Source organism: Chinchilla lanigera, unplaced genomic scaffold (genome assembly GCF_000276665.1).
Source record: "Chinchilla lanigera isolate Chin_1 unplaced genomic scaffold, ChiLan1.0 scaffold00025, whole genome shotgun sequence".
NCBI lineage: Eukaryota > Metazoa > Chordata > Mammalia > Rodentia > Chinchillidae > Chinchilla > Chinchilla lanigera.
The window spans coordinates 7,371,413-7,394,854 of record NW_004955426.1 but is presented as its reverse complement, the minus strand read 5'-3'; the positions used below and the strand labels follow the sequence as shown (position 1 = coordinate 7,394,854).

Sequence of the window (23,442 nt, the reverse complement as noted above, 5' to 3'; positions counted from 1 at the left end):
ATGGAATTTTTAATTTGCTGGATATTTGTTTGAATCTGTTTTATGCATTCTACTTTGTTCCTATATTGTTCATTCAAAGTTTCCATGATTTTTCTATGCTCCTTTATTTTCTTATCTGTATGTTCTTTGGGTGTGCTGAGCAATTCTTTCATTATTGTTGTCATTTCTTTTTTTTACTTGAGATATTATTTCTGATCTGATGTCTTCTGTGGCCTGATGAAGTTGTTTCTTTATTTTGGTTTCTATCATTTCAGAAATTTCAAATGTATGACTTAAAAACTCTTCTGTTTTGATGTCTCTTGGACTTGTTCTGGGTGCGGTATACTTTTTTGTCATTTTTGAAGATCCAGATGTTTTCTGGAGCTCAGCCTTAATCCCATGATGGTGTGGGAGTAGCAGGGTGAGGATCAGAAGATCCACAGTACTTAGCATTGATTCCATAGTAGTATGTGGGGGCAGGGTGTGATCACAGATGCTCCTGAAACATTCTGGCATTCAGTTGGCTACCACGTCAGTGGGAGAGGTGTGGTTGAGGTTCACTGGGCTTCCTAAAGCTGCTTTGGTTTCAGCTTGGCTCCCACCAGTGGTACAGAGGAAGTCTAGGAATTGGTTTGCATTAGTGTTTTTCATAAGCAACATATTGATGGATCTTGTTTCTTGATCCATTCTATCAATCTGTTACTTTTGATTTATTGATTAATTGAAATCATGTATGTTGTTGATAACTGATGTTCATTGACTTACTCTTGTCATGTCATTTTCCTGTTGTAGATTCCCTTTTTCCACCTCTATTTAACTACTTGTCTTGCCTGGTGGATTCATCCTGTTGGGATTTATGGAATTGAAGTGCTTGTTATCTTTTTCCAGAATGTCCATCAGAAAATTTTGTAGTGCTGCTCTGGTGGTCATGAATTTCCTGTGGTGTTCTTTATTATAGATATATCCTTATTATGCATATATTAAGATATATATATTTCTTCATCCATTTTGAAAGATAGTTTTATAATGTACATCAGTCTGAGTTTTTTGTAGGGCTGGGGATTCCCGGTAATGGAAAAATACCAAAAACAAACAAACAACAAAAAAATAGAAATCTTTTTTGTTGTAATTTCAAACCTTGACTTCTAACTCACCAATCCTTTCTTCTATAACTGCTATTATTTCCTCACATTGGCTTATTCTGCTGCATATACTTTCAAAGGAATTTTTAAACTCCTACATATCAGTTTGAACTGTTTCATGGATTCTATTTCTTTGGTAAATTGAGTATTTATGATTTCCATCATTTTTCTGAGCTCTTCTATTATTTTAATGCATATCTGTTCTAGAGTCACTATGTCTTTCATTATAGTCACTACCTCTGCAGTTATGTGACAGATTATTTCTGATTTGATTTTTTTCTACAGCCTCATTCATCTGCTTTGTTATTTCCCATTACCATTTCAGAGAATGCAGATTCACCGCTTTCAAATTGTTCCTCCTCGATGCCTCCTGAATTTCCCTTTGGTGAGCTGGAAGTCTGAGATTGTGTCTTGATTAAATGTCTTCTCAATTTCCACTTTTCTCAGTCTAATTCCTGGCTTGATGCTTGTAAACTGTTTATGATGAGTAACTTTATTCCTTAGGGTAAGTGGTATTTAGAACCTTAGGAAATAACTACTTCTTAGAGATGTCTTTCAGGTGTTTCTGGCTTTTGTGTTTTGAGTCTGTTGCAAGATGCTACCTGTTCAATTTTGTGAGGATTAGAAGTTATTGCATATTTGGCTTACCCCTGGTTCTTTGGCACTGGCCTGTAGTATTTTTTATGACCTTTAGTCAATCTCAGCTTTGGCATACCAGGAACAACAACTGATTATAACAATTATATCACCTTGGTGAAAATACTTCAATCAGTAATAACAGTAGCATCAAAAATAGCCTTACATGTGCCAAACTGATATCTATTAATCTGAAACCTTTAACCATATGAACTAAATTTATGATTATATAACAAAATCTAATCCAGAAAATTGTGTACAGTAAATATGCCCTTGGTATGGTAATTTTATTCTCAGGTGAGAAAATTTAAGTGATTTGGGGGGAAGATACAAATAAAGCTGGAAGGCAAAGGAAGATTATTTGAACTTTTGGAAACTTACAAAGACAGAAGGGAAAAGAGAGAAGAAATTTTAAAAACTACAATGCAACAACAACCAGAAACTAGAGGCAATATTCACATTCATATAAAAACAACAGCAAACAATCAAGAAAAAAGGAATAGAAAACAAAACAAAACAAAGAAGAAAATGTTCACTTCAGGGCATGTTTCTACTGTCACTGGTAGACAGAGTGAGCAGACAAAGCCCAGAAACATGTTGATTAATGTCAGCAACATAGCTATAGATTTACAGTGGGGTAGTGGATAATCTCAGGATGTCTACACATTTAGTTCCACTGAAGATCAGCTTGGTTTCTGGCTGGAGGACTAGAACCTGGTTTTTAAACTGGAAACAGTCTGTGTACCTCCTGCCAGCTTGAACTAGGCTCCTTGACTGCTTGATAACTTGAAACTGTTTCCACCTCACCCTGACACTGGGAGCTTCTAGATGGAGCCAGTCCAGCTGATCTGAGTTCTGAGCTTGGAGAGTGTTAGCCTCTCCAGGATGGCTACTGGACAATTATTCCGTCTGTGGGACATCTTTACCTGAATAACTCACATCGGTCACTTATGTTTGCTACATTGACTTGCATTCCAGTGGTGTTTCTCCATGGAGGTTTCTGAATTCTCTAGTAGTCATGGTACATCTGCAAATTCTTGCCTCCCCTCCCATGCAGTGAGTCAGGGCTCAAAAAGAAAACTTGTTTGCCACCTCCTTCTTCTGCATTGAGATCTCTCACATTGTTTTGCCTATGGGTTTCAACTCTCATTTCAGATATATTCTAGGGACCCACTTACCTCTTTTACTCTTCTTCACGTTGCTATATTCAATCATCTGGACACCAAATCTATTGAGGCTCTTTCTCTGATGTTCACCATTCTGCCATCTTCCCAGAAGTCAAATACTTTTTATTATAACATGATTTTAGTGGCTGTGTCAAGGGATTTTGGTGCTCATTTTTCAGTTGCTTAGCTTTAGTGTTATATCTTTGTTATCTTTGAGTCAATGGCATATTGCATGTAAGCCTTAAAAGTGCTAGAGTCAAGTGACAGTTGAGAGGTAGAGAAAATGAATTAGAATATCCAATGGAACATGACCCATGAGAATACATGAAATAATTTAAATAAATTGTCAGATACCCCAAAACATCAGGGATTCTAGCAATTAAAAAATTAAAATGTAACATTTTAATAGAGATTTTAATATAGGTTTATTAACATCATTGTAATTCACTCATGGTGCATCACAAATTAATACTCATTCAATTTAAAAACATAATTTATATATTTATATTATATTCACATGCATCTTTTATAAAAAATGTATATATCAATTTTATAATATATTCTTTTAATAGTATTAAGCCAAACTCACTTTACACACACAATTTTGACAAGGGATGAATAAACAGGCTTATAAAAATGAGACTACTGTTCATGCTTTAGATGTCTTCAAAATAGGCAGACATCTCACATTATGTATATTTCTAGAGATAATCAATAACATGAATTGAAATTGATTCTTTCCATTTTATAATAAAAAACTCTTTGATACAATTGAGATTCCTCAATTTCATAATTGAGGAATGTTTTATTAGAAAGATTGAGCAAAAACAGCTTAATTTGAAAGACCAGACCTGAATCTTAATCTAACTAAATCCAGGAATATTTGTTATATTATATTCATTTTATAAAATAAAACCCAAACTGAAAACACACAGTTATATTTTTCTTAGTATTTTCATAAGACTATTTTATCGAAAAACATTTTCTGAAGAGGTTAGAGAGTGTTCCACACTCAATTACCCTAAAAGTTGACCTTTTCATGATACATAATGTTTTAGAGATGCCAAAGTCATTGTGTGTATGCAAATATTGTCATTTTGTGAATATTCACCCTTCTTCATAACATACATATTAATAAAGGGGAACATATTAAAAACCTATAATGTTTGCATCTTAAACCGTGTCTTCAAGTGACAATTAAAGTAAAATATATTCAAAGGAACATCAGAAGCCAAAGGATAATTTTGTGTTTGTTAGTAAATAAGATAATGACTACTTGCTCAAAGATCTTAAGTACATGCAGAATGTTATTACCATCTGTCCTGAATGACCTCCATCTGCCCAACGAATCCTTAAAATGCTCTGTATGCACCCAGTATTAATGATTCCCCAATATAATCCTGGTACGTTGAAAAGCATCTAACCTCACAAAATGCTACTTTAAAATTTGCATTTGCCAATAAAATTAGTTAAAAAACGTTCCAGTATTTATGATTAATGTCAAATAATGTACTTTCATGGAAATTTTATTTTCAGAAATACCTTTGTATGTTATTAATACAGTATGTAGGTGGCTGGAAGATAGATATTGGGCTGTGAAGTATGTAATATCCTTTTAAAATACTGAAATCTTTTATAATTCCATTCTTTATTACTTGAAAATTATTCTAATTTTATGCAGTTAAAAGTCTTCTAAAAAGATAATTTTAAAATGTAAAAGATTTAAAAAAAAAAAAAAAAGACTCATGACCCACACGTCTATATAGTTAAATTCTTGGTGCATCATTTTACAAATTTTTCTATGTATGTACATATATATTTTTAGAAAGTGTGATTATAAGTAATACAAAGTTTTTAAGCACAAACATAATGTCTGTCAGAAGAGAATATTAAGAAGTATGGAAAATCAAGTGAGGTTAAGTACTTCTATGAATGTATTTACCATGGTTTTAATTAAATTTAGGAATAGATCTGTTACTCATGCTTTATTTTATAAAAGGAGAGCAGAAGGAAAATATAGGAGGTTACTAAGATCAATTTAGGTTTGACCAGGTACATATATATATATATATTTCCATTTTATGATATAATTTACGTTTCATTTTATGATTTTATAAGATTATTTGCAACTATCCAAACATTACTAAGCACATATATGCTCATAATATGTAGATGAGATGATAAATTTTCAGTTGCTTTTATCAAACTTATTTATGAATTTATATGATTCATATTTACTAGGGACTCATTTCTAGAAACATTTCAGAAAGGGGCCGGGGATTTAGCTCAGTGACACAGCACCTGCCTGGCAAGAACGAGGTAGTGAGTTCAATTCCCGGTACTGGAAAACAAACAAACAAACCAAAAAAACAGAAATTTCAGATTCAAACTCAGTATTGAATAGCATTTACTAATCTCAGGTGCTTTTCTTTGTGCTTGTTTCCTTAGTAATACATTTGATTTCTATGTTGATTGCAATTTTCCCCATCATTCTTGATACCTACTAGAGCAAATGTTAAAAAACACACCAGATTTATAGCCAGTATATAATTTTAAAAAGTCAAATGGAAATTGATATATAATGATATACAATGAGTTGGATATACAGTGCTGTCACTATGTGTAGAAGAGATTTATTCTTAAAATTTTCCAAGCAAAGTTCTGCCATAAGGAAATTATAGATACTTCCTACTAACTTTTGGTAAAAGAAATATTGAAATGGAATGTGCTTAGTAGGTGGTAATATATGTTGCTGAGTATCTCTGGTAGACTATTGTACTAAATTCAACAAAAATAGTATTGACATTTACTTATTTAGACAGGAACAAAGAAACCATCATAAAAATCATTATTCTAAGCAATATGTGGACAGTAAGGAATTAAAGCTCAGTATTTTGAAAACTATCATGTCAGTAATATATTTACCATCCAAATATTCTCTAATATGTGATAAACATTCACTTAAGTTCAGAATGATTCTATTGCTTTTGTTCCTTTATAAAAAATGATAATCTGAATGCAAATTATTCCAGAATTTCAGTTTTATTAAGTCAGTATTCTCATAATATGCAAAAGCTACTGAAGTAATAGTTAGTGAATAGATGAATTTTGGGGAACCGTGAGAGCCTGTCCAGACTGGAATGGGGGACAGTTGGAGAATGAAATCTGGACACACTGCGCAAATCTACAGCAGCTGCCTGGAGACCACCTATATTAACTTTTCAAAGTTTAAATTTAGCATTTGGTCAGCAGATTCATAGTGAAAACCAATTATAGATCAAGGAGTTAATGTGGGTTTTTCACAATTTTTCACAATTCAAGAGCCTAGCTTTTATGTATTACTTAAGACACATTCCAGAGTTTCCAGACTTTTGTTTCCATTAGCAGTCATTATATCTCTACTTACACTATTGTCCAGAAGCATAGAGAAGTGCTCATGACTGCAGTAGCACTGTGCTGTAGATTAGATTTAATGCCTGATGTGTTCCTTACTCAAGAAACTGATTCTGTACCTTAGTTTTTGGAGTTACTCTAAATTACTCCAAAACCCTATACCACAATCTTTTTGGGGTAGAAATGATAGGGCTTGAAATATGCATTATTGTGTTTGTGATTAAACATCCAAGGGTATTAGAACACCTGCCCCCATACTTACTTATATATAAATTACATTAATTTTGGATTTTTGTTTAGATTTACACCCAATCAAGAAGAAATTAACTGTCTAGCAATTTTTTATACATTACCTTTAAAATGCACACCAAAGTGTGGAAACTTGGGGTACAGCATACCAGAATGTTACAAATATATAATTACTGTCAGTTAGGTCCATACTTTAGACAATGTTATAATAAAGCAATATATAATCAAAGTTGTTTAGTTCTACTACTAATGAGTTGTCAAAGCTCTGGTAGGAAAAGTAAATGTCCTTCCCAAAAGAAGAATTATGAAGCATTATTCACCTTGTGAATTCTTATTTGTATAAGAGCTTTAATAAAAGCTTTACTCCATGATTACATTGCAAAGATTTCATGTTTTGATGATTTATCACAAATCCAAAAGCACAGCCTTATTTCCTTGAAAAAATGTATAAAAGTGCATCTAGGGAAAAACTTCCAAACTATGATAGTATAATTTGAGTCTTCATTATATTGAATTTATTTTTAAGTCACTACAACATGTAGAGAATTCAGGTATTTGACATTCATTCATTTAAGATAAATTGAACTAACACAAATGCTGCAAGACACTGTAGCAACGGAAAATGGTAATGTAGGTTCAAAGGATGTAGTCACTCTCTGTCCTAGTGAATGAATCCCTGCTTTGTTCTTGAAATTTAAAACATGACTTCAAAAGTGCCATGAATTAGTTAGTATGTGTTATAATATTAATCAACAATCGTGCCCATGTGCTCAGCTAAGTGATTATCCAACTTTCCCTTTGTTGGTACAAAAGGTCTGTTATACATAACTCAAAGTAAAATATTTTTATGGACTCACATTTTTTGAGATTTAAGTACATGATTTGCTGCAGAAGAGTATGCCAGAACCCAGGAGCTCACTTCATGGCAGATGGGAAGCAGAGCATGAGAATGGAGCAACTCACAGAGCTACACCCTCATAGAACAGGTCCTCGGTGTTCCACCTCCTGACATTTCTGTCTTCCATGAAACTTGTTGGATTAAATCACAGAAGAGTAGAGTGCACCCAAGATCCAGTTTCCTCTCATGAGTCTCTTAATCCAATCAAATTGGCAATAAAGACTAACTGGCACATCCAAGGACTGTACTTTATGATTTCTTTATATGACTCTGTTGTTTTTTCAAAGTACTGAACAATTTGTAAAATAAGCCAAACTTATTGCCCTTCTATTTAAGAAGAGTAAATCAAAGCTAGTGTGTTAAGCAACTTTTGAGGGTTATAACAAGTGATAGGTTTGACAACCAATCTAGAATATAGTGACTCCAAACGTGTGAGCTTAACACATTAAATGTTGTCAAAAGTATTTTTAGTTTTTGAAGTGGTTATCAAATGATATCTGTATGAATTCAAGAGAAAGGCTGTAAATGAGTAATTTTGATTTGTTAAATAAATCAGCCTCAAATAGATATTCAAAAAGCAATAGGGAAATAACACTTGGTATGCTACAAAATTTATAATAGCAGTATGAAAAATACTTCACAATATTTTATAATAAAAAATATTTCACAATGTTCCTAAAGTTGTATACAGAGAATAGAATAAGATGTGATTAATCGATTGCCAGATGTAGGCAAACACACATGGATAGACAGGAAGATGGAGAAATAGAAAATGAGGAAATAAAAATAACAGAGAAGGAAGGAAAGAAAATATATGTGTATATACAAACATAACAGGGATGATTGAACTGCTGATGTCCATTGGTTTATTGAAAGGAACAGTTATTGCTTAAATCTTTTCTTTTCTTGGACCAATTTAACATGCTTATATTTGGTGGTCTGAGAGACTAATTTGGGGACAACATATGCAGTGTAACAACCATTGTTCAATTCCTACCATCTTGTCTAGTGAAGATTTGTAACATTTCTAATTTTTTATTACTTTTTAGTCTCTTTAATTGTTTCATTAATCTTGCATTCTTTCATCTGGTAATCTGAGCAATTTCATGGAAGATAACAATATGTAGTATAATAACCACTGTTAATTTGTACCATCTTGTCTTGAAATTCTGTATCATTTGTATTGTTTTTGTGTTGTCTTGTTTTAATCTTTGCTATTGTTATTTTGTTTTATTTCCACTTTAAAATAAAAAAGAGAGGAGAGTAGAGACGTATTTGATGTGTGTGTGTGTGTCATATTCCTTTAGAAGAATATATGAGAACTGAATTGAAATGTTTGCAAGTAAGAGATTTGAAAATGCAGTCTGTGATTTGTACCATGCATTGTGTTGAGTCTCTATGCTCTAGGTAAGTGGGGACAAGCATTTCTTTGAAGGGCTTGGGATTTTACACACACCTTTGTTTTACTTGGCATACAGTCTCTTAGGTTTTCCATGTATTTTCCTTTTCCATGTGTCCCCAGTGTGGCCTTAAACCTTATGTGAAAGACCTATGTGCCTCCACTGTAATCAAACAGTCATCTACTACCTCATATGTTGGGTTAATATATGTTCCATGCATAGAGGTTTACCTTTTGAAAAAGGATACAAGGGCCAGGGATATGGCTCAGCAGCACAAGCACCTGCCTGGCAAATGCAAGATCCTGACTTCGATTACTGGTACCAAAATATATATATAAATGAATTATCTTTTGTAGAACCATACAATATGAAGTTACAGAGTCCAACGATTTTCACTTAACAAAAGACATAAGGTGCATCTATGCAATTGTGTTAATACACAATTTCTTCCTCTGATTTTGGGATAGAATTTCACTGGATAAGTGCATCATGGATTATGCATTCACCTGTACAAAGGAAATCTTGAGTTAGATTGATATTTATACAGCTGCAATCATATGTAGGACTCTGTGAATATAAGGTTTCTATTGACATTAGTTAATACTTAGATATTAATTGGCTAAGTCAAAAGAAAAGTGTATATTAAACTCCAAAATCTATGATCAAACTCTCCCAAAAGAGCCAGACAATTTTAAATTTCCAAAAGCAATGAATAAGATTTTTTTGTTACCTTATTCCTTGGCATTCTGTTTTCCACTTTGTTTTAATTACATAATTAATCATATAATGGTATAATATTATGGTTTTAATTTCCATTCTCCTGTTAACTATGAAGGTGAGCAATTTTACCCTGCTTACTTGCTAACTGGCAACCATATATCTTATATGTATTTATATTTTTTGGACATTTAAAAAATGGGTGTGGCACTGACAAATGAACTCAGGTATTCTGCACTGTTTGTTTTTCAATTATCTGGTTTTAAGATACTAAAATATAATTTGAGTTTTAATTGATAAAATAGGAAAATAAACAGAACTCACATACAAGAAGATAAATGAATGTCTTGCCATCCAGTGTTTTATACATAAAGTATGTCCAGCAAATTTTTGTTGCTATTTCTGTTCTATTAAGAGGAGTTTTGTGTGCCTCTGTGTTTATTCATTTTGTTTGAAAAGATAAAATTTAAATACAAGTATGGAGAGAAGACACAGAAAAATCTAAGTTTTACTGAGTTAATCGTACATAAATAATAACATTTTAGAAAAAATTCTTAAAGTGCTAAATTCAGATATAGTACAATAATCTGTTCTTTAAAAAAAAAGAAAAAAGAGCATATTATTGGAGATTAAATTGCCTAAAATGTGATGTTGATTTCAGAGGCCTAGGATAATAATTTCTAGGTGAAGTATCAGAAAATATGTTTTTGGACTATAACCACTTTTTGGTAATTAAATAATCATTTTGCTTATTTATGATAAAAAAGAAAAGCATCTGATTAACCTGAATTATAAAGGCAAATAAACTTTTTGCCATAGAAGAGCTCTTCTCTTACTTATTTTTCACTTTGGCTGAAAATAACTTTTTTAAATTGTTTATTGGTACAACTTAGATATACACAGAAATCATTTTTATCATGGGGAGTTTGTATACTTATCTGATATATTTTGAATTCTCTTTTACTTCCCAATCCTCTATCTTCCCTTCTACCCCTTTTCCCTTGCCTACTTACAGTTTTGTTTCCATTTTTCCCTTTTGTATGAAGATGCTTTGATGTGCCCATTTGACTTTGTGCTATCAATGGGAAACGGGTCACTTGTTTCTCATATGAATGTTATGAGTACTCTGGTTGATGCCCTGTGGAGAGGAACACAGTTTGTGACTTAAGAATGAGGGAGACTCCGGAACAGTGATGGATATTAGTGCTTCTTTTTCCTGCATCCATAACAGAGGAATAGTAGAACAGAATAGAATTGCCACACCTAACTTCAGATATAATCTATGAGATTACTACAAAAGGACCAAGTCATTTATCTTTAATGCTCTCTATCAATAGTACATTAGCTTTCAACCTCTGGTGGAATTTCATTTACTCAAAAATGTGTTAGATATAAAACTGTATGAAATTTTAAGTCATTTACATGTGAATAGAAAATACATATCTATTTAATGGTATGGGTGATAGATATTGTTATAGTTTGTATCGTAAATGTCACTCAAAGACTCGTAGCCTGAAAGGGTTTGTCGTTCTTGTGTGGTGTGATTTGGGGGCAGTTGAACTTAGGAAGTGGAGCCTGGTGGAAGAAAGTTAGGGGATACTGAGGACTTGGGGATACTGAGAACTTACGGAGTGCTCTGATTATAGTCACACAGCACCATACCTGGCTGATACCTCCAGGCACTAAAGTACCCTGTGCCCGCCTGGGGTGGGATGATTGAACAAAAGCACTGGCTGAGTGAGTGTCTGTTTGCCTTCCCATGTGAACTGGGGCATATTTTTGTCAGTCTAAATTTGAAAGAAACACTTTCTTCAAAGCAGACAAGAAGACTAGAGAACAAAGACAATACCTGTGTCGGTCCCAGAATAGGGTTATTTTTTTTGTTTCTTTCTTTTCAGAGAATAATTTGCTGTCAGTTATAGGAGGTCTGATCAAGAAGAGAATATTGAGAAGGACATAAAACGAGAGTACAGGGCAGGGGGTGGTTGGTTTATGGTGTGAGTGTAACTCTCCTATGAGAACATATGTGGGGGAGGTTTACAGGCTATATCTACAGAGGTTTTTGTGTTTAGAGTACTTATGTACTTGGATCTTGAAAACAGTAATCCCAAATGATTTTATTTACTTAATAGATGCAAATAAGAATACTTTCTCTCAATGGAACACAATCAAGTGTTTTTTGAATGAAAAAATAAGCAATGTTACAGTGTGAAATAAAAATTTCCAAAGACAGAACAATAATTTCCCTGACGGCTCATGGGGTTGAGTATTCTTTCATAAATTTGTTGCCTTTTTGAATTTCTTGTGAGAATTATTGTTCCATATTCTTTCCCTATTTTAATTATATTAAACTCGGGGGGTTTGTTATCTTTAAAATTTCATTACATATTTTGGGTATTCTTCAGGGGAATGGTTTATAACATTTTTTTCCTACTCTTTATGTAGTGTATTCATCCTACTGACCAGTTATTTCTTATGTAGAACTTTCTTCACATTTATCTAGTTTTGCTCTTATTTCTTGTGCACATAAGGTCTCATAAAAGAAAATCATTATCCATAAAAATGTCTTAAAGTGTTTCCTCTAAGTTGCTTTTTTCCTAGAAGTTCTATAATTCTTTTGCTCAAGATCTTTTGTATTTTCATATTTGTTTTAGTGCCTTTTGGAAGAGGCTGTGAAGAAGGGCGCTGGTATTTTGATGGAATTTGAACTGAAGTGTTTTCTAGGAAATTTCTCTTCCTTACTAAGCTTTTTTTGAGGAGGCAGGGAGTCCTTTTGAGACAGGGTCGTGCTGTGCAGTTGAGGCTGATCTTGAGCTCATTTTGAGGCCCAGGCTGGCCTCGCACTTGCAGTGATCCTCCTGCCTAAGCTCTCTGTTTGTTGGGATTACCCGGCCCGGCTTCCTTACTAAACTTTGAGCCCAGGGCTCCCATATGTCAGGCAAGTGCCCCTGCTACTGGGATACATCCTTAAATCTTTCTTTAAAATTTTATTTTGATACAGCATCTCATTAAGTTGCTCAGCCTCCCCTGAACTTGTTTTCCTCCTGCCTCTGCCTCCTCATTAGCTATATTTTAAAGGTGGTTTGGTTAGTAACAATATTATAATAGCATTAGTTCTTCCAGTTATGAACATATAAAGTCTTCATTTCTTATTTTCTTCAACTGTTTTCCCAGAGTTTGTCATTTGAATTGCAATGATCTTTCAATTCCTTGATTAAATTTAAATTTATTTCCAGGTTATTTATTTTTTTGTAGCTATTGTGAGTACAGTTGCTTTCATGGTTTCCTCTTCAGCAAGTTCCTTATTGGTGTATAAAACGTTATTGATTTTATATATTGATTTTGTATTCTGAGAATATACTGAAGACTGTCTTTTAATGGAGAGTAGATTTTTCTGTATACAGATTTGTATAATATGCAAGCAAGGTTAATTAGAATTCCACTCTCTGTTTCTTTTTCTTGCCTTATTGCTCTATAACTTCTAGAACCAACCTCTGTTGTGTATGGTGAATAAGAGTAATGAGAAAAAACCTTTTCTCTTCCAGATGCATTTCCATACTCAGTATGACACTGGCTATGGCTCGTCTTATAGTGCCTTCATTATATTGAGGTATGATCTTCTAGACATGATTTGTTTTGAGTTTTCTTCACGGGTGTCTAACTTTATTGAATTTTTTCTCTAGTAAGATAACCCTATGATTTTTCTATAATTCTGTAACATATTACATCCATTGATTTGTGTAGATTGAGCTGCCTTAATATCCCTGAAGTCATAGTCAGTGAACTATTTGATAAGCTGTTGAGTTGGATTTGGTACTATTTTCAGTATTTGTTCGTCTATACTCTTTAGAAATATTCATTTAGGGGCTGGGGATTTAGCTCAGCGGCAAAAGCGCCTGCCTGGCAAGCGCAAGGTCATGAGTTTGGTTCCCGGTACCATAGAAAAACCAAATACAAAACAAAAAAAAAAAAGAAATATTCATTTATAACTTTGGGTTTTTTTTAAACTAAAAATAGTCCTATCATATGATCCAGTCATTTCACTTCTGGATAAATTTCCAGAGGATACAAAATCAAAAAGACAGTTACTCAGCCACATTTGTTGCTTACAGTAGCTAAGGTATGCAGTCAACCTACATGGCCACCAATGGGTAAGACAATATATGAAATGTAGCATTTAAATGTAATGTAATATTATTTTGGGATAAAAAATAGTGTCATATTATTTACAGCAAAATAAATGAAACTGAAGGGAAATTTAAACTAAATAAAGAGAGACACATGCTCTAAATTCTGTTTCATATGTCATTGTTAAAAGGGTCACTGAAATATGTATACATAATAACTGGAGGCAGGGAAGGCCTGGAGAGGAGATAGTTTGAGAGGTGAGAAAACATAGGCAGACAAACACAAAAGTATTAATTTCTAGGGCTCTACAGGGCAGTGAGTGAACTGTAGTTCAAAATACCATAGTATATATTTTATTTTCATTAGAGAAGTATACAGCAAATATTCTTTTTACAATAATTTTGACTATGAGTCATAGTAATAGGGTAAAACTTATAGGAACTAGGATCACTGCCATTTTATTTTTAAATAAAATTAACCACTGTTATAATTTAAGGTTCTTAAGGTTAAAAACAAATGGATTGATTAAACTATTTAATTCAAAGATAGGGTAATGTAGTCCTGTTCATCCTCAACTCTCACTTTTAACTTTTCATTTTAAAAGTAATATGTTTTGTGTAATCATTTTTCAGAGATATTACTTGTTCTAACAAGTCACAAAATATGTATGTTGTGATAAAATATCCTCACAAAAACTGATTTATTGTTAAATATTGAAAATGTGCAAGGTTAAAGTGAGAGTTACAATGTATGTATATTGGCGATGTCAGTTATTTTAGGTCACTGTATCATCAGATAATGAAAAATGTACCAATTGGTGAGGGTATTTTTAATTAACTAACATCTATAATGCGTTAGTAAGCCAATATGAAGGGTGTAGGCAATTCAACTTCCTAAGTAGAGTGTGCTTGTTTATATTTTCATTTGATGTCAGCTTATAAATATAAATTAGTGTGACTAAAACTTAATGTCCTATAACACCAAGTCTCCCAAGACACTTTTCTCTCTAACCATGGTTGGTATCAGTATTTTGCAGTCAGCCAAGACTTCAGTTTCAAAAATCTTTTGATAAACACTTTGCATAACTCCAGTGAATTAAATCGCATTAGGAAAACATGGACAGAGTTAGATTTGACTTATCTGCCTAGCACTTAAAACCAATCCAAAGGGAATGCAAACCCCTCTGCATATGGCTGAAGTACAGTTACCAACCAAGGTTGCATGCAAATGAGAATGCATAGGCAGCATGAACATCTGTCTGCAGAGTCCTCTCTGATTTGCGTATCAAAATGTTATAGGCTTAGTTAAAGCAAGCAGTACTAGGGGAAAAAGTGAGGGAGACAGCTGCCTCGTGTTTCAGAACAAGGCAACACTCACTAATAGGAGTTGGGACCTGTCTAACCAAATCACAGAAATCTCAAATGGCTTCTCAGCGGTCTATCCATGTACACGGAAGCAGCGGAATCCTTAAAATTTCCTATGCATGAATAATGGCTAATCCTTTTACTCTATTCAAATGAGATTTCTTGCCTTTTACAGATCATAGGCAACTTCAGAAAAACATTAGAAGAAGAAATTTACTTGCAGTACATTTGCCTCAGATCCAGAAGTAAAATATTAGACAGCACACAATGATATCACTTTTATACAAAGACATGAGATGCTCAGTTTCCATTTTAGAAGCTAAGATCATTTAAATTTAATGTAAAATATTTAGAACATAAATATACACACACACATTCAGTTTAAACATTCAAATGGTTGAAGGTGTACAATCAATGGTTTAGTTATAAATTACTGGTTTAATGTTATTAGTCATTCTAAATGGTTTCCGTTACCTAAAAATAAATATAGAATTATGTTGTCTTTTTCTTACTCAAGCTATTAGTTATAGTAATTGCATGTTAACTGCTAAATATTTATAACTCTCAGTACTGATAACAGTTACGTTTAATGAAAGCAAGCACTCTTTCAAACATATTTTTCAACATTTTCATTTATATCCTTTACATATTCATTGGCACCTAGTTTTTCTTTTCTTAATAGCAATTAGCAACACACATGGAAACATACCATATAGGAAATGATCCGCCAGCTAGTGATCATCTTCAGGGGAAACTTCTTAGAATAAACTTTTTATCTACAAAATAGAGGAATGAATACCAATACTGTAACATTATTGTTCATATTAAATAAATGACAGTAAAATTTTTGCCATATAGAAAGTTTTTAGCATATTAAGTTATTCATTCATTCATCAAATTTTTTACTGAATTTCTGCTCTGAATTATATTTCCATACTGTTACATTCTGAGTTACTAGCATATCAAAAATAGATGTGCTAAAGGCCATAATACGACATAATCAGAGCCAAGAACATTTTCAAAGAATGGGATCTTTCCTTTCAAGGTAATGGTACTACTAATTTCTATTAGTTCATTGAAAAGAACAGTTAGTGCTCATATTGTTTGATCAAATTTGCATGCCTATATCTGGTAATCTGAGCAACTAATTTGAATATAACAGTATGCAATATAATGACCATTGTTAATTTCCTATCGTCTTGTTTTGAAATTCTGTATCATTTTTATTGCTTTTTTCTCTTACAGTAAAAAAATGAGTCTAGCACATAAAATGTAAATAATTTCTATTTGTTATTCCATGTTGCAATTTTCTATTTTGAAACATAATAATTTTAAGAAATAACTTAAATATTAACTTTAATTAAAATGCTTATTCTGGCCATTACAGTCTGAATCTCCACCCTCCACGAGTCCAGTGCAGACAGGAGATCCTCACGCAGAAGGCCCGCAACCAGCTATCACCGGGGTTCACGTGTAGGCTCTCTCTGCGCGGGCCCTGCACTGAGTGGGGGACTAGAGCAGACGCTCCCCGAGCTGCTGGCACCGCGGTTCTTGTCTGGGCTTTACTTGCGCCCTGACCTCCTGGAGGACACAGACACAGGTGGTCCGTGATCACCGCCATTACATTCGCATCTAGCTCCCGTGCGCATCCTGAGCTGCTTGGAGACACGGAATCAGGTGGTCCACACACTGTTGACCCTACGGTTTGTGTCTGGGTTTTGCCTGTACCCTGAACTGCCTGGGGACACAGGAGCACTGGTATGGGATTGTGCTTCCAGTGCAATCCGATTCTGGGTCGTAGGCGTGCCCTGAGCTGAGAGGGTTCTTTTAATAAAATAAATAATTCTTTGAAATTAGATAGATGCTCCTTTTATTTATCTACCCAGTGCTCACATAGTGTTTATTCCCTCACAGGTTGCTGATTTTGTTCTGTTGGCTACAATTTGAACATATGACTCACAAAAACGGATCACTTAACAGGTTCCAGTCATATACCCTGATTGATTTGAGATTGTGATAGCAACCTCATGTTTATTGTCATTGGGTAAATTTGAAAGACCGTATAACAAATTATGACAAACAGATGCAGGAAAAGATTTATGTAGTTGTGCAAAAACATATCTGCTTCCATAAAAGAAATTCAGTAATACAGAATCACTTTGCTTTTTATACATGCTAGTTAATCTGAATGTAAAACCTAAAATCACTTGAAGAATTATGTCTGGCTCTAAGTTAAAACAATACAGAACAAAATGGAAACAATAAACAAGAGGTTGAACCAGAACATTTGGAGCCCTCCCAATACATGGACTTCCAAATACCTGAAATAACATCAATTTCTATTTTATAAAGTACTTTGAGTCAGTTTTTCATTTTATTTGAAACCAAGGCCATGCAAAATGGAATTATCATCTTATCGCATATTGTTTCACCCTATTTTTTCCAGACAGTAGAATAGCATGTTAATTGGAGTAATTAAAAAAGAAACTTAAAAATGATAAATTAAAAGGATCATTCAGACATCTAAGGCTGAGCACATAGGGAGAGTGGTAATAGTAGAGCACTTGTTTTGCATGCATGAAGCCCTGGGTTCAATTCACTACATCACAAAATTTTTTTAAAATTGCAAAATAAAAAGAAACATGGTAACAGCAAAGAAAAGTCAAACTACTTACTGTTTTCTTAATGCAACATGCCCATAAGCCTGCCTTGAATTTCAAAAAGGTTATTCTCAGAGCTAACACTGAAGCACAAGGGGTGCTCTACATATTTATCCTAATAAGGTCTATATAGTTCAATGGAATTTTTAAACTTTCCTAAATTTCTTAACCTTGATGTAATAATCTCATTTACTGTATCTTTACACTTTTACATCATGTCAGAGTCTATGCTTCATGTAGTATTACAGAACAATGTAATTTATTTCAGTTCTTTAAAATTAAGTTCTTTACCTTAATGATCAGATTTCTGCTTAGCATACTGGCAGAATTTGTGGTAAAACCACTCGGGTCGAGGGACCTGGGCCTGCAGCAAGCGGCGTTGTGGTGAAGAAAGAGACACCGGAGACCAGGCTGATGGCACAGATCTACTTTATTGCAGAAGTACCAGGCATTTTATAGAGCAGGCTAGGGGCGTGGCAAGATGGGGCATGTTTATGGAGGGGAGGTACTGAGGGAGGGGAAGAGTGGGACAGCCTAGGCGGGGTAACTCATTCGGTTTGCCGAGGACATGATAAGTCTAAGTTTGCTCAGACTTGTTCCTCTGCCACGGCCATCAACCAGACCTCTGGGCCCCTGTTTCCCACAAGAATTCTCTGTTTTCCTATTCATTTTAAAACTATCAGCTTTCATTCTTACATTTTTCAAAGAATTTTACTGTTAGTAAAATTAGATTAGAGATAAGAAAGGAAGAAGATTTTATGAAAGCATACCTCTGTCTTAAGATTTTGGAAGACCAATATTAGTGCAACCTTTCCTTAAATTTATAGATTTTTTAAGATCTTTATAGCAGGCACTGTGAATCAGATACTCAGCCTTTATCCCCTCACAACCGGTTCTTCCATGATGATGATGTAGCAGAAATCCCCACCCCCACAGCCAGTATATTTCAGTTTGGTTGCGCTCCAATCTGCAGTGTCATGGACACATCCAAAAAGGACAAAATGGAGAACATACCAATGCTTCTCCATAGTATGGATTATCCCAATGTTGCCAAGAGGAAAATGGCCAGGCAGGCATTTAAATGGTCTTTCTCTCTGAGAGGCACCCACCCTTTGTCTGTTACAACATCACTCAGGTGTATACCATGCACATGTAGGGAGTCAGCAATGAGTTCCAATCAGTCTAAATCCATGGTCCCTAACTTCAATTCCAAGAATTTTTGAAAGGGCTTTTCTGGTGATTATGGAGTTACAATGAAATTAAACTGTTGTGTTTGAGCAAGACTCCCTGCTCCTGAGCCTGAATGAAGACCTAAAATTCCACCTTGGCAATTGCAGCTACAGCTCAACAAGGGCCAGCTCTACAGAAAGCAAAAAAAAAAAAAAAAAAAAAAACAACAAAGCAAACCAGTCCAGCACTTCTTAAAAGCATCAAAGAGGTGAGGCAAAAAATCCAACAACATGTCAAATGATACTACTATTCCCCAGAAGCCTGCATGGACCTAAAAGGTGTCATTTTCTGCCTTCAGTTGGCTCCTATCAGCTAGGCCCTCTTCACCTTTAAATGCAAAGACCCTAGGTCTGAATTCAGTGGTTAACCGAACTGGATTCAACATCCCAGGGATTCAAAAATTTGTTTAACCTCTTCAGAGAAGCTCCCACAGCTGGCCTCACTAGTTTCACAAAATATCACTGCACTTTGGGTTAATGACACCCAAGATACCTACTGGAAAGACAAAAGTCTTGCTGCAATATCTAGCAGGAACTGTCTGAAGGAATCTTGGGAAAAGGTACAAAACTGCAAACAATAAGTCAGATATCTTGGATTTGACTTTAGCAGAGACACTGTGCCCTTAGATCAAAAAGAAGAGGTCTTCTGCTCCCTGAGCTCACAAAAAAACAAGGCCCCTAGATGATGCCTTGCTTGAAAAAGACTCTAATACTTTTTGACAAAGATCCATAACAAGAAAAGTCTTGTTTGGAAAATAATCCCACTCTATATCTCCAACTTTGGGAATTCCAAATGTAGGAGAAATTCAACTTGTTTATTAAAGATGCTTACTCAGACTCTCAGCCCCTGGGAGTGCCCAGTGGCCTTCCTGTTCAAACACTGTGATCCAATACCTCAGGCCTTTGCCCTTTGCCTCAGTGCTCCAGCAGCCACTGTTCTCTTGATCAAGAAATCTGAGAAGCTCACCTTAAGCTAATACCTAACTATCCAGCTGCCAAATGTTATACTAGACCTGCTGAATAACTGTGGTTCAAACAGCTGGGTCACACAGTACCAAGGACTCTGCAAAAATCCTCACCTGCCTCTTACTGCCATAAAACCACTCAATACTGTCACATTTCTGCCCACCAAGCTGGGCTTAGCAGACCATGCCTGCCAGGCACTAAATGAACTGACCTGAAGGTGACCAGATTATAAATAAACCCCTTGACAGATGATGAGTACACCCTGTTTAGAGATGGAAGTAGTTAAAATTGGAGTCCAAAAGGCTAGATACACTGTAGTCACCTTGGACAAAGCTATTTTGCCTAAGCTCTCCTTCAGGGATGGTCTGAAGAGCAAACTGAACTATGGGCCCTCATACAGGCCCTCAATTGGTCTGAAAACAGAAACAGTCTACTGTTTCCTGCTACTGTCTGAAACTCACCAAAATATTAAAACATTCTGACCACAAAAGAAAAAGTCATGTCTTCCCATGCCTGGCCAGCATCTGCTCCACTATCTGCCACCTATGCCAAAACACACTCAAAATAATCTGGGTCCAGGGGCCTATCTTGGATCCCATCTCCTTCCAGGATCCAACTGACTAAAACATCAACCTTTAAAAACCTTAAAGTAAATCCTCATAAGGATTACAGGTACATCTCTATTGGTGCTTATATGCACCTACTCAGGCTGGGCCAAGACATTCCCTACCTGCAGTGAGAAGACAACAAAAGTTTGTAAGGTCTTGCTGTGAGAAATTATCCCTAGATATGGCAATAAGGCCTACCCTGACTATTGGCAATGAAAAAAGAATAGAAACATAACCCTATAGGAGTAACTTGTAACCAGTTCCATGAAAACTTAGTTAGAGACCAGCAATACTTGTGGACACCCCTGCCCACACACATAATGCAGGTGCAAATTAATTACCTCTTAAAGTTTCAGAAATCTAGCCTTAGATCCACCATTCCAGAGTTAAAAGAGCTCATTCAGAGTACTGCTGGAGATTTTACCTGGACATGACAGCTCCTCCAAAGCTCACTCTGAAAAATCCACCTAAAGCCCTGCTCTGATCACTCTGGATGCTGACCAGTTCATGCATGGCTGAAGTTTGAGGACACTGTTCACAGGATTGCTCCATACCTCAATATTTTACTTCCCTTGGCTGTTTGTACCTTTTCAAGCTGCTTAGCCCAGTCCTTCCTCCATTTCAGCTTGCATATATGTACTCAATAGTGTATTGTCCAACTTGGTTTTTCCTCCCCGCTCTCCTACTAGCTGTTCTTTTTACCTTAGTTCTATGGCTGATTTTCCTGAAAGAATAGAAAACAGCCAACAAGGCCCTTCCCTCTAGTCTACAATTGACTAACATTTTACAAGCATCCAAGGCACATTGGACACTCTCCTAGATAAGATTAACTCCTTTGCTTGCTTGCCAGACTAATAATAAATCATGAACATTAAGGAGGAAATACATTTCTTCCTAAAATAAAAGTGCTGTTACTATGATAAAAATTGGAATAATAAGAGAAACAAACCACAAACCTTCCAATCTTGAGAACATTGGTTAGGGCCCATCTTATGGCCACTGATAGCCTTAAAGATACTGCTTCTAACTGCGCCTTGTATAATTATAAGCTTACCTGGTTCATCTCAGAAGATCACGTATAACATTTCCAGCAAAGATTTGCCAGGAAACTAAAAGAGGGTGGGAAATCGTAGAAGACAATGCCTCCCTCTTCACCAGCCAATATACTTTAGTCTCTGTTAGTTGCCCAGGTAACCTCCAGTGTATTTCAGTTGCTGTTACTTCTGTTTCCCAGAAACAGCTGGTCACTGTAATACACATTGTACAAACCAATCCCCAATTGACAAGCCCTTCTGCTTCTGTACTTCCCCTTTGCAACTAGAGAAAAGCCTCCCTTCCTGAGTCTTACGGGCCTGATATTTTTAGGGGTCAGTACCTGTCAGCATTAAAGAAATCTACCCCCAAATGCTGGGTGATGTTTTGGTATTCTGTTTGCCACTGCAATGGCAATTCTAAAATATGTCCTCCTAGACTCTGGGGAGCTCCTGTGCAATAGCATTCATGTTAACTTTAACGATTATGAAGCAATTTATTCTTGCAACTTCTGGGAGTATTAAAAAACTAAGAGTTTGGTCATTAACCCTCCATTTTTTTTTTTCTTTTGGCCCTTTTTGGAAGGTAGCCTGATAGCCTTCCCAATAACAAAGTACACGGGGCTGATCAAAATACATACTGAATATTTAGTTTTTTAAATATACTACAATCAAAGCAACACAGCTATTAATTTGTCTGAAAATCCTTCCTCTTGATTTGAACACATTTTTCCATTCTCCCTGTTTACTTCACAAGCAGTTCTGGAAGTCCTCATTCACGAGTGTCTTTATTGGATGCGATTAAAAAATACAGGGAATGCTGCTGCTAAGTGCTATTCGCCAAAAAGGCAAGCTTGTAAAAATGTTATGTGTTTCCTCATCTACTTTATTCAACTGAACTGGTAATATGTGACTTCTAGCTCTTCCCCGAAGTCTAAGTTATAATACAAGGGTAAATTCCTGAACATAGAATCAACGATGACAGCACACATAAAGAAACTCATGCAAAAGGACTTCCAGAAATGCTCTAGAAAGAGGCAAGAGTATAAGTAAGTTTCAATACAGGGGGCAATGTTTTGATAAAGTTTAACGGCAAGGTTTATTGTAATATATTTTAAATTTAAAAATTCACCATAACTTTAGATCACACCTCATATTTTAGGATAGATTCTTTCCTAGATTCTAAGAGGTGTACCTCATTGTGGAAAAACTGTGATCACAGCTCCAAGGCTCCTGGAATACATAGTTAAAGTTTAGAGCACATCTGCAGGGCAACAACAGAGTAGAATCAACAATAATGTATTCTAAAAGACGCTTGCTTGGCCGTTGTGTCTCTCATGTTCCTATAAGGTTGCTTGAATGAGGTAAATATGTGTCACATAGCAAATCATCCTATTCCTTCCATGCCCATAGATGAAATCTCCTATATAAATACTGGGAATATTTTTCTTCTACATCTTACTCTAAAGTCCTGCAGTCACACATAAGTATCCACAGAAGCTTCAGTTTGGCATTGTTTCACTGACACTTTCCCATGATGGGTTGTCTCTGAATAAGCTACCCCTGGCTTCTCAGTGATCTGACTGAATTTTTGTTCTGAGTAATCTATCATCCTCTGTGCTGTCACAGGGGTAGATGCTTCGAATAGTAACTTACTTTTTCTGCCTATTTAAAGTTATAAAACCTATTTGTGTTGTGCTATTAGAATTAAAAATTAGACACTTATTCACAGATACATTAAAAATATCCATTCTTTCTTAATATATTGAATAATTTCCCCTTGAAAGTTTCTAACCTATCCAAAGCAAACACAACATTAGGAATCAAAATATAGTTTTAGTATGATAAAGTAGATGTTGAGGAAGGAGCTATAGCA

At 35.0% G+C, this 23,442-nt stretch overlaps 1 long non-coding RNA gene across 1 annotated transcript; it reads right to left on the bottom strand.

The window, feature by feature from the left end:
* Window positions 1–8,696: 8,696 nt before the first annotated feature.
* On the bottom strand, window positions 8,697–21,693 carry LOC102014470. The gene is made up of 4 exons (XR_261195.2): window positions 21,590–21,693; window positions 15,782–15,848; window positions 10,594–10,718; window positions 8,697–9,369 (listed from the first exon to the last, which is right to left on the bottom strand). It is a non-coding gene; the product is annotated as an uncharacterized LOC102014470 (long non-coding RNA).
* Between the last annotated feature and the right edge of the window lie 1,749 nt (window positions 21,694–23,442).